We start from the raw sequence: 12,322 nt of genomic DNA, 5'->3' as shown, positions 1-12,322 counted from the left end.
GTTGCTGCCTACAGCAACCTAGCGGGAAGGGATAGAGAAGACAGAGCCAAACTTGTCAAAGGTTCACAGTGATAGGACAGGAAGCAATCGATACAGTTTGGGACCAGTGAAATTCTGATTATGTATAGTTGGAAAAAAAAAATCATTATGGGTGTGATCAAACAATGCACAAATTGCCCAGAGTGGCTCTGAGGTTTTCATTCAGACAAACTCAAAACTCAACTGGAGAAAACCCTGAGAAACTTGCTTTGAGCAGCAGGGGTCCCTTCTCATTTACCTTATTCTACAATAACTTTATTCACAGAGAGAGAGTAGATTTTGGGGACAGCACCGGAGGTCTGCATTTGAAGCTCTGGGATGCAGTATCCATAGAAATAGAATTTTGAGAGAATCACAGAATTGCAGGATTTCAGGGGTTGAAAATGACCTCAAGAGATCACTGAGTCCAAACCCCCTGCTAAAGCAGGTACCCTACAATAGATGACACAGGTAGGTATCCAGATGGGTCTTGAATATCTCCGCAGAAGTATCCTCCGCTACTCTCTGGACAACTTGTTCCAGTTCTCTGTCACCCTTACTGTAAAGAAGTTCTTCTGCACTTTTGTACAGGATCTACTGTGTTCAAGATTTATACCACCGGCTATTGCTGAGCACCACCAAGAAGAACCTGACCTCATCCATGTCAATGGTTTCCATTTTCCATTTACCTCCCAACTCCCTTTAGATATTTATAAACATTAATCAGATCCTATCTTCAGTCATCTTTTCTCCAAGATGAGGAGATTCGGTTTACTCAGTCTTTTCTTGTAAGGGAAATGCTCCAGGCCCTTTGTAGTCCTCCACTGGACTCCCTCTAGGAGATCCCTGTCTTTTTTGAACTGAGGAGCCCAGAACTAGAGACAGTATTCTAAATGTGACCTCATCAGGGCAGAGTTGATAGGAAAGACCACCTCCCTTAAGCTGCTGGCCATGCTCTTTTTAATGCACCTCTGGATACCATTGGCCTTCTTGGCCACAAGTGCACATTGATGGCTCATGGTCAACCTTTTGTCTACCTGGACCTCCAGATCCTTCTCCTCAGAGGTCCTCTTCAGAAGGTCTGAAGCATGCAGTTATTCCTCTCCAGGTACAAGACTCTACACTTGCTCTTGTTAAATGCTATCAGATTGCTCTCTGCCAAACTCCCCAGCCTGTTCAGGTCTTCTTGAATGGTAGCACAGTCTTACAGTGTGTGTATTCTGGATAGCTACATGGCTGAATGAAATTCCTTTCCAGAGTTTCATAAGTGGTGGCACTGCAAGAGAGAAGAGAAAGATGATGGCTTGCAAGACAGCCAAGGACAGAAACCTAGTTCATGTTCTATTTTTAGTGGACTTGGACAGGAACTCACACCAAATGCCACTGCCAAACTGCAGTTTTTCTAGGCTGCAGCTATCAGATGAAGGACCGGGAGACTCCTGTCACCTTCTATGGGCACACTGGGTCCCAGCCTTGTCCCCATGTTCCCTGCTGTCTGCCTTCAGTCTCTGGGAACGCCGGGTTGCTGGCAGCACAGCTGGTGTGTATCATTACATTTGCGTTCATTACAGACTGTTAGCATTGTGTGCTGTGACATGTACCTGGTATTTATTACTTTTTCCCCAGGTTGCATGTTACTGTCTTGGGTGGATGTGAGCCAATTTCCAAACCCCACCCTTCCTTCTTTCCCTTGCACTAACTCAGAATCAAGCTGCATTTAGCAAGTATAACAGCACTGACCCATAGAGCGCATAGCAGCCAGCTGCAGTCCTCAGCCCCTTGCTTTCCTGTTTCCCTTACTCATTTTTCAGCTGAAGCAGATCTGCTCTTTCTGGTGCTCAGTATGGGAACCATGCTTCTCTGGCCCTAAGTGCAAGCACTTTCTGCCCCCTGCCAACAGTCATGCGAGAAGTTCACGTGCCAGCTGCACCAGATTAGGGAAAGAATGACTTGTCCCATAAACATGTGCCGTGAATAACAGCCACTCCATAATTCAGTTTTCAAGTCTATAACACATTTTGATCAAACAAGTAATTAATTCAGTTCACCGTTTCAAGTTTGTTATGAGCAGTGATTTCAGTAAGGCACTGTTCAGCACTATAAATCTTAGCATGTCCTTATTTTTGGTATAAATCGTAGTGCAGCATCTTGTGATCAGGAAAATAGGTCTTTAGCTCTCTGGTCAGGTGTCCTCTGTGTCACAGCTGTCTGGGGAATTTCCTTTGCAGCTTATTGTAGGGAACCTGCTTTAGCAAGGTTGTTGGACTTGATCCCCAGAGGTCCCTTCCAACCCCTATGACTCTGTGATTCTGTTAATTTAAGGTAGGTAGCAAAGAGCTGTGTACAAGTGAACAGCTCTTAGTACACCTCCATGAGTCCTTAAAGAATAGCGGCGCTGGGAGTTGAACATTCATGCACTCTCCCATCCCAGTGTGGTCTCACTGGAGGGATAGGAAGGATAAGGAAATTTCTGCACTGTGTCCAATGCTAAACCTTGCAACTCTTTGTCAAACAACAAACTTTTTGTAGTTGGTGCAGCTTTATTAATGCATTTGCTCCATTAAAAAAAAAAAAAAAAAAGGGGGTCTTGTTCTAAGTTTTGAAAGCTTTTTAATTTCCTCTCATGCGTACTATTCCCGCATTATCAAAAGGCTTCGTCTGTCGCTTGTAAAATGTACTGCAAGCTGTAAGACTTGCATAACAAATGGTACATTAAGATAATCAACCTCTTCAGACCAGTAGGTCATGGCACTGAAACTGCCTGTTCATGACAGCAAAAGTTCCTCAGCTTCAGAAATCCTAGAAAACACACACACTCCTCAAACAAACACAGAGAGAAATGATCTCCCCTTCCCCACTGCTCCCCTGCAGTGGGAATGGCCTTTGTCTATCACTGATTTTCCCCCAGAGTAAAATCACATCCACCATTCAATACAAAATTAATAAAGGTATATAGAGCATGTTGAGCAAACACTGACATATCCCCAATGGTGAATTTACATCCCCCTGTTCTGTTTAAAATTAATAAAGGAAGACAGAGCACGCAAAACCAACACCAGGGAGTATAAAAGCCCCGCATGGAGAGCCTGTCGTGTCCTGGTGCTGGGAAGCAACAATACATGTTAGGCAAAGCACTCCTTGACAATCTCGTTTGCCTTTTTCAGCTGGGTTCAGAGGGCTCGTGACAACATGCCCTGTGGATTTGTCACCTGGGAGGGGGCATCTCATGGGTTATTCATAGTGTGCACAGCGTTCCAATGAGCTCTCCTCCCCTTTTTCTTGCAGGTGATGCATGGAATAAAACACTACTGTAATGTGGGGCTGGCTCAGTCATGTCCCACCTCCCAGGTATCTTCTGCCCTCAGGTCTCCCATAGGCATGCTCCGCTGTCATTTGCCTGTGTTTATGAGAGTGTAAAATTTTTCTGTGATCTGAACAGCCAGCAAAAGGCTTCATCAGCCATGCTAATAGAGCAGAGCCTGCCAGAACAAGAGAATGCAGACGCTCCTAATGTCCGCAGCTAGTCCCCTTCAGCAAATTGCCCTATTTTTGTACAGGAAATAGGTGAGAATTTCTGAATGAAAATGAGAATTTCTACCTCAACAATTACCCTGCCCTCGGCAGGTAGGATTGTCTTTGTGAGCATAGAACTGAACACTGGGAGGATGGGCTCTGCAGTCATCCAGCAGCAAACGAGACACAATCCTTTAAACCCAAAGTGTTCCATAACTGCTTCCTGCCTGGCCCATCTTACAGCTGCACCCTTCAGCGCCCCATTGGCAAGCGCCAGCCATTGATCTGGCTGCAGGCACTGTCCAAACTCATCCGGAGCAGCTGGGAGCTGTCAGTTTCTCCAACGGTTATGGCCACACATTTCTGAAGAGATAAGAGTTGTCTTGTATTGCATGCTGGCTTCAGGTTAAGCTTTTCTTTATCGCTCTGATGTTCTGCAGACACTGCTGGTTACCCCCAGGTTCGCAGCGCCAGCTTCTCCCACCACTTAATGCTTATTTTATGAGCCCAGAAATAATGCTGCACGGAGTGGAGCTGTGCCAAGAAGAGTTGTTTCTGCTTGTCTTCATCCTTGTCTTGTTTTTTTTTTTGTGTGTGTGTGTGTTTTTTTTTCCCTCTATACTTGCTGCAGCTGAAAGAGGTGCAGCTGCAGCAAGTATAGGGAGGGAAGAGGGAAGCTTCCTCTTATAAGCTCATACTCTTCCTCAGTATAAGCTGAGGGAAGAAAAATGCGACCCAAAGTGCTGCACAACCTGATGGCTGCTGTGCAAATTTACAGCTGCCTGTGAGAATCTATCACCACTGTTTCACAGGCTCTTCTGAGAATCATAGAAGCATAGAATGGCTTAGGTAGGAGGGGACCTTAAAGATCATCTAGTTCCAAGGCCCCTGCTATGGGCAGGGTTTCCACCCAACAGATCAGGCTGCTCAGGGTCCCATCCAACCTGGCCATTAACTCATCCAGGGATGGGGTATCTACAGCCTCTCTGAGCAGCCTGTACCAGTGTGTCACTGCCCTCTGTGTGAAGAATTCTTCCTAACTTTATTTGTTTGTTTGTTTGTTTGTTTAAAATTTTAGAGCCTTGTCCTGTCACTATCAGACAGTGTAAAATTCAGTCTCTCTCCTGTTTATAAGCTCCTTTCCAGTACTTGAAGGGCAGGTCACCCCAGAGCCTTCTCCAGGCTGGAAAATCCCAGCTCCCTCAACCTTTCTACATAGGAGAGGTGCTTCAGCCCTCTCATCATCTTCATGACCCTCCTTTGGTACCACTCCAACAGCAGCATATCCTTCGTGTGCTGGGACCTGGATGCTGTACTCCAGCTGGGGCTTTACAAAGGCAGAGTAGAGGGGTCAATCCCCTCCCTCTCCCTTCTGGGCACCCCTCTGTTGATGCAGTTGGCCTTCTGGGTTGCAAGTGCACACTGTTGGCTTGTGTCCACCTTGTCATCCATCAGTATCCCCAAATTTCTATCCACAGGGCTGCTCTCAGTTCCTCTACCAATCTCTACTCATATGTGGGATTACCCTGACCTCAGTTCAGCGTCTTCCACATGACCTTGTTGAACCCATTGATTCATGTGGACTTCTCAAGCCTGTCCAGGTCCCTCTGGATGGTGTCCCTTCCCTCTGTTGTGTCAACTGCACCACTCAGCTTAGTCTCATCTTAAGCAACTCTTATAATTGCTGCTTAAAGAAACAGTGGTTGGTGTTGGTCTGGTAAATATCTGAAAAATGGCATTGAGTGTCTTGGCAGTCAGATCTCTTTCGTGAATAGCTTGCAAAAGCTCTGGAGGTATTTCAGATGTAGTCCACCCGCTGTGGTCCACAGGGTCTCCAAATCTGTTGCTATGCATCCTATTGTGCCCTGTGGGCAGACCCAGCTCCGTGGGCCATGGTGCATGGCCAAGCTGCTAAACCATGAACTTCAGAAGCATATTTTGTAAGTGATGCCTTGCAGCTACCTTAAATGTGGGCTGTTTGCTTGGATGAGGTGCCTGTGCATTAGGTAGGATGAAGCTGTGCAACAAAACATCTTCCTTCCAAGAAAACCCCTTCCTGTAGGCTAGTCTTCAGTCATCTCTGTAACCTTTGTCATCCTCCCCTCCCTGGGGAGTCTTCTGTGTGACCTTTGCTATTCTTCCAAGGCGTGTCATAAATTATTATTCTTTTAAATGGCACTTAGTCTGTCGTAGTGGCTGCTAGCCTTGAAGATTTGCAGTCTACCCTGTAATTTTGAGAGGAAAAAAAATGGCTAAGTGACAGAAGAAATATTGTACTTCACTATAAAACTACTTTTGTGTTTGGTTTTCTGCTCAAGTCATTCATATCCCTGTCACTAACCTCATTCAGGTCAAGGGCTTGAGGCAGAACATGGGCATAATATTTTTGGTCAGAACGGTGCATCTGAATATTACAAACATATGTAATTTTGAAATTGAAATGAGCGTGGCGTTAAATCCTCAGGCAAATAATATAAAATCATAATAGATTACTGAAGTTTGCATTTCTTTTGGCAGTTCAAAACAAAGCTCTTTTAGCTCGTTATTCCTGACATTAATGAAGCTTCTAACACAGAAGGAGCTTCTCCTTATGGCTGCAGATTGGATCCAGATCCATCCTGCAAACTTTATAGGAAATTCTATATAGGCCTAGGAGTTGAAATAATAAAGCAAAAATTAATCAGACACACATTAAGTGTGAAGCGTGGAACCAAACATCTGCAGTGCTCAGTGGATATCTGGGCAACATACTTGCAGTGCTGCTCTGCCAGCTTACATCTGGAGTGGTTCATCAGAACAGAACAGATGCTAGTGTGAAATAGGTCATCATAGCAGCAGGGCACTAGAACAGAGTTATTTCCTCTTTTTTTTTTTTTTTTTTTTTTTCCAAGCAGTAACAGCTATTTCTTTTTATTCACACCAATTACGAAAATGTTAGCCAATGCAGTATGAATACATGTATTGTGAGAAGCCAACTCTCTTAAAAGGGCATCAAGGTAAAAGCCAACCTAACGTAGCTTTGGCAAAGCATAACAGGTAAACCAAGTATCCTCTCACAGGGTAGACCAAATATCATTTAACAGACATGGTGACTGTGTTTTTTTCTGTTGAGATGATGATGATTTGTTTTTCCTGCTTCATTTTTGCATTTTACTAGAGATGTTACTGAATGCCTTCTTGGTGGCAAATGCCCAGAAGCAGAGATGCTAATTCACAGGAGTTTCATCAGTCATTTCAAAGGAGAGGTCACACAGATAAGAAAAATGAACAGTACGCAGTATGTGAAGCAGTGACATTCAATGAGTCCTTGTCACCAGCAGCCATTAGCATGCAAGCCTGCTGCTATGTTTCAGTGCTTTATGTGCTTTTCTTGACCAGGCAGGGAGCCTTCGGAGCACTGTAGCAGTTAATGCCATACAAGCGATTGTTTCTTTCTTGAATGCCTTATATTTTTAGTACCATTTAGATGCTTCTCAGTCCCCCTGTGCATCTAAAATTTTAAAGAGAATCAAAGAATGCATAATTTATATCTGTCCCAGAGGTAATGGAGTGACTCAATGATATCTGTGAAGGGGATGATTTTAAATTTCATGTCTTATGCAAGAGGTGGTTTTTATATGAAAACTACAAAAATTGGCCTCGGGGATACCCAGATAATTATCCTCATAACAACGGGTGAGGATTCCAGGGGGATTACGGCTGAAAGCTGTGGTGTATTGGATTTACCCTTGTGTATCATAGTTGTCATAATCAAAAACACAGCAACTCATAGATCTTGGGGAATCTGACTTGTATTTTGACTTTGAATAGCAAATGCAGGAGGTGTGAAACGACAGGTTTGCCTCGACTCCGTTGAAGAATTCATGCAAGATGTAAGACATTTGTTTACTGCTGAAATTCTATCCCTGGGTTAAAAGAAAAAAACAACAATTGTTTACTGATGTTGTGCAGAACCCATCAGAACATGCTTTATCGCACAGTGCAGTTCCACTAGACTATTTCTGGCTTCATTTACCAAAAGCCTAGAAGTGCCATGGCTAGGAATAAATGTCTGCTTCTTTGATATGCTATATGTTTGAAAATGCACTTTAAGGTCTGTATTACAGACAGTTCAAAGGGAATATAAATTGGTGTGGTATTCTTTTTTTTTTTTTTTTTCCTTTCCAATCCAGTCCCATACATTCATTGCCTTTTTTATCAGCACTGTTTTCCGTAACATGTCTTTAGAAAGAACTTTGTATTTTGTATTTTATTTAACTCGGGCTTTGTTATATTTAAATAAATGTTAAGATCTTGCTGCTTCCATAGTTTAAAATGTTTAACATCCTCTAAACCAATTCCACACTGGCTTTTAGCATTGCGTATCCAAGGAGACAGCTGATCTTATGTTCTTCTCCTTTCGAAACTCTCTAGGTTTAACGATTCTTTCCACTTCTTGCAGGATTGGCCATGAGAATTTGTAACATTCCTATGGAAATACAGTGATGGGGCCGCTGAGAAGTTACCCTCTTTTGTACAGGTCTGTAAACTCTGCCACATTCTGACTATTTCAGCATGTGGATTCCTGTGCTGTTTTGTTATCTTTCTTTTTTTTTTTTTTCTTTTTTCATCTTGAACGCATGCAAGTCAAATGAAAATCTAATTTTAATCTGGAGCAAGTGTTGCAGAGAATGATTTTGGTTTCTTGCAAAGTGTTTAGGACATAACTCCATTCTGTTACCATTATATAAATGCATAGTAACCCATTCATCTTTCCTTTGAAGTGAACTATTACAGCTTATAGTGTTGAACTGCAGAAAGGAATTGGGCCTGTAAGTCATTTTCACATCACCACTGTGTCTTTCAGTGTGTGCTGGAACTTCTATACCCTACAAAGCCCTGCGGTCAATGCCTCCCACCCAGGCTGCCAGTGTGTGAGTGGCTGTCCCTCAGCTACTGCTGGAGCTGCTTCTGGAGGTATAGTCAGATAAGAGTCAGCAGAATAGCTGGGGCTTTCAGGTCAGGAGGAGCTCAGGTTCATGGAAAGTTTAAGAAAATATATAAAAAAAAGAGTTGATAATTTAAGAAACTGTAGGAAGGGCATAAAAGTAATGGTTTGATTCGTGGAGTGTCAGCATGGCAGGGAGTGTTAAGGAGCCTGTAGCTAATGCTGTGTCCTTGTCAGCCAGAACAATAGCGCATCAAAGTATAGTGGCCTACAATCACAATGATTTAGAGGGTAGAAAATACTCCTCTGCATTTCAATATGTTTTTTTCTTTGCAGGTATGGAATAGGGAAAATCTGATTTTTATTGTTTTTGAAGGTAGTACAGAAAAGCATTTTTATAGACATTTTGCCAGAGAGAATCAACTTCTCCATCTACACAGTCATACCCTGTGATCAGAGCACAATGAGGGCTTGTGAGAGCTGTGTCTGGCCCTAAATAATGGTTTACAAAAATGTTCACGTTTGAATATGTTCTGTTTTGTTCACTTATTTGCCTGACAGCGCTGTGGGTATAATTGCTTTTCTTGTTGCCTCTGTACAGTCACTTAGCATTCCATTAGTCTGTATGAGTTCTGTAGGGAAAGTAAGGAATAAAACCCAAACCAGGTGGTTTTAGGTTAACAGAGGTATCCAAAACTACCTTCAATTTATTCTCAGGAAGGAATTACTGTAAGTTGGTAGTGCCTTTTAATATGACCCCAGCTTCAAAATGCCTTGGAGACTGAACCTAGATGTAAACCTTACACATGACTACAGCTTCTGTAATGAGCAGTGGGCCTAGATCCTGCTAGTTGAGATGCTGCAGATACAGATCTAATCGTGATGCCTCAGGCCTGTGTTGAGTGAAAGCTCTGTGCTCAGAAATAAGCAGTTTTTCAGAGTAATTGCACAACTGTTGAATGATCTGTGTCCTTCTAAAGCTTTACGAATGCACTGTCCTTTTCTTTAATGATGTTATCCCTCAGGGCAAAATTTCTGTTTTACTTTGGGGGCAGAGGGAGAAAAAAGTGCAAACACTGAAATGCACTCAGGATAAAGGGAGAAAACTTGTTGCACATGTTGGCATTTGGAATGTAAATCCTTTACGAACAGCAGTGACAGCTTTAAAAAAACCCTTCCTTTCCAGGCTTGTATGTGAGAGCTGTTTGAATCACAGCTCACCAAAGGCTTCCAAGAGCTGCAGCTGAGTTTGCTGAAGTAAAGCATGGTTGGGCCTAATGAATTTGATACAAATGCAGCCAACAGCTGCTCTGAAATAGAGTTTAGGCAAGTTGTTTATCTAAACACCTTTTAGAAGCTTTCTCTCTCACATGTCTGATTCCTGAAAAATAATGGCTTTTAGATATACATACAAATTAGTATTGCATTGTTTAACACAAATACAACATTAATTTGATGTATGTGCAATTAGATACATATTACCATGTGGCATGAAATAGTTGGGGTACTACTGTGCTGTAGTTTATTACAATACAAAGGAAAACAAATTAAGAGGGAAGACATTTCTTCTGAAAAAGAGAAACCATGTGTAATGCTCCAAGGCAGTATCAAAAGGTGTTACATTTAGCCTTTGCAAGAAATAGATATTTGTATCAGTAAGAATGCCATCACAGATGCATTTTTCATATTGCATAGTTAAAGAGCAATTATACAGCATTTGCCTGGTTGAAAGCTGAACTCACCTGCCCTCTGCCTGGGGTCTGAGCGAAGCTGCCTCTGCAGCTGTGTAGGTACCTATTGTAACACTTATCTGTAGCATCTGGTATTGACATTGAAGCAAAACAGGATACTGGTCTAGCCAAATAATTTCTTTAATCCAGGTCAGCTTTTTCCATTTATCCCATGACTTCCACTGCAAATTTTGTGTATTTTTTTTTTTTCTTATAAGTATCTTCCTGTATGGTTCTTGTTTTCTTAAACTTTCTTTTATTTCCTGCTCATGATCCCTTGGACATTCTCTAGAGAAACTTCCTTTTCCCTTCTGCCTTTGTGGCTTATCCTTATTTTACTGGAATTTCATTCATTTATTGCCGGAGTTTCTTAAATTTTCCTGTTGGGATCCCTAAATGATGCACTTTTTCCAGTGACTCTCAGGACCTCTCAAATATTTGCCCTTGACACACTTAGGAAGAAACAGGTGTATTGGTTTTATGGTAAGCAGAAGACACCAAAGGCAGTGAGAGTAGTTCAGAGCAGGGTTAGACAATGGGCTGTGGTGTGGGATGGAAAAAAGTCTTCATCTTCTGGGCTCAGCTTCTCTGCTCTCCTCATGTCGTGGCCTGCTGGCCCTGTGGTCAGCCAGGGCTGGCTCTTGGTGGGGTGTGAGTACAGAGAGTGCATCTCCGTTGTATTGCCGCTTCTTGAGGGTATTTTAACAATTATGAAAAAAAACATTAAGCTGCCAAAAGTCATAGTGAGGGTTAGGAAGAAAGGAGGGGAAGAGCCTAAGGAGAGCACTTATCCATGGGAGTGTGTAAGCATGTCAGACATACTTTTGATCTCTGACCAGTGGCTGCATGCATAACTGGAGAGCCCTGCTGCCACTGGCTGTGTTAGGTAGTCCTGCCTGCCTCTGAGCCACGCTGCTGGAGGACTGTGATGTGATGGCCCAACTCTCCCTCCCCAAGCTGGAGGTGATACTCAAAGCAGTGGCTACATGGAGGTTAGCAGAAAGGAACAGGGTAGGTCAAGGCACAGACCAGCAATCCAAGGGAGCAAACAGGCATCTGTTTTCTCTGTGCACCTTATGCGCAAATTACCTGGGAGAAAGGGAGGGGATGCTGCTACCTGTAAGTGTGCCATATGTGCATTTGATGTATACATCTGAATTATTGAACAGATGGAAAACTAGTAGTCTGCTAGCTGGAGAAAATCTATAAGCTAGATGCTCAGGGAAAATGTGGCAGAATGAAATGGAAGGATGGGGAAAGTAAATCTCACTGAGCTGCCATGGAGGGACAGTTGCATTTCATTAGAAGAGAAAACAAGATGGTGAGACTGTAAAAGTTAATGTGTCCAAATCACGAGATGTATGTACAAACTGATTAAAATGCCATATATGCACTTTGTTTTTTATTTGAATGATGGTTCAGGGTCACCGTGCAACTCTACTGTATTATTGCCCATATCAAGGTAAGGGGCACATGATGGTTAGAAAAAATAAAACAACAATATGCTGACCTGAATGAGAGCTGTGGCCCTAGCAAGACTTCTTCAGGACAATGGGATAAGTAAAGATGCATGGAAAACAAATCAACCAACCAAGAGAACAAAGAGAGCTTACCATGATTTTAAGTTGTTTCCGAGTGGTTCCTAGGTATGGCAACAAGTGCTACTTCTGTCTGAGGAACAGAGGTATTCTGAAACACCACCCTGTTGTTTAATCACAGCTACTTCCCAGAACAACAGGGAAATGGTTGAGAGGCTCCTGCAAACTGTCCTAAGTGTCTATAGACTCAGATCAGGAAAAACGCTCTTTACTTGTCTCACCCCATTGCCCATCATCTTATGTTTCAAAGTGGCAATTAGTTAATGATCTTTGCCTATCTTAACTCATGTGGTATGCCATAAAATAAAGGGTGATCTTTCATGCCAGCAGTTGAGAGTGCCCTTGGGACACTGAAAATCATCTGGCTCATTTGCTTGTGTTGCAATCAAGATGTCTAAATAATCTGTGAGGGATGTTTACCTGATACATTCTTAAAACAAGCACCACCACCAAAACAAACAAAAATGAACAACAAAACAAAACCCCAAAACATCTTCTAGTGTGGAGTATTTCAGTTATTCTTTATATAGTCTCCT

At 42.7% G+C, this 12,322-nt stretch overlaps 1 protein-coding gene across 12 annotated transcripts in view; it reads left to right on the top strand.

Annotated features, from left to right (window-relative positions):
• The window catches only part of ENOX1 (ecto-NOX disulfide-thiol exchanger 1), a 365,975-nt gene that overhangs the window by 104,353 nt on the left and 249,300 nt on the right, over positions 1–12,322 (top strand). For all 12 annotated transcript variants that reach the window (XR_014948654.1, XR_014948652.1, XR_014948653.1 and 9 more), the window contains exon 3: positions 7,973–8,050. The gene's annotated coding sequence lies outside the window, so the exon portion shown is untranslated. The remainder of the gene's footprint in view (positions 1–7,972; positions 8,051–12,322) is intronic.

The sequence above is a fragment of the Coturnix japonica genome, chromosome 1 (assembly GCF_054131305.1).
Source record: "Coturnix japonica strain WE chromosome 1, WE-NBRP24, whole genome shotgun sequence".
Taxonomy (NCBI): domain Eukaryota; kingdom Metazoa; phylum Chordata; class Aves; order Galliformes; family Phasianidae; genus Coturnix; species Coturnix japonica.
The sequence above is the reverse complement of the archived record's forward strand: the minus strand, read 5'-3'. Positions and strand labels throughout refer to the sequence as shown.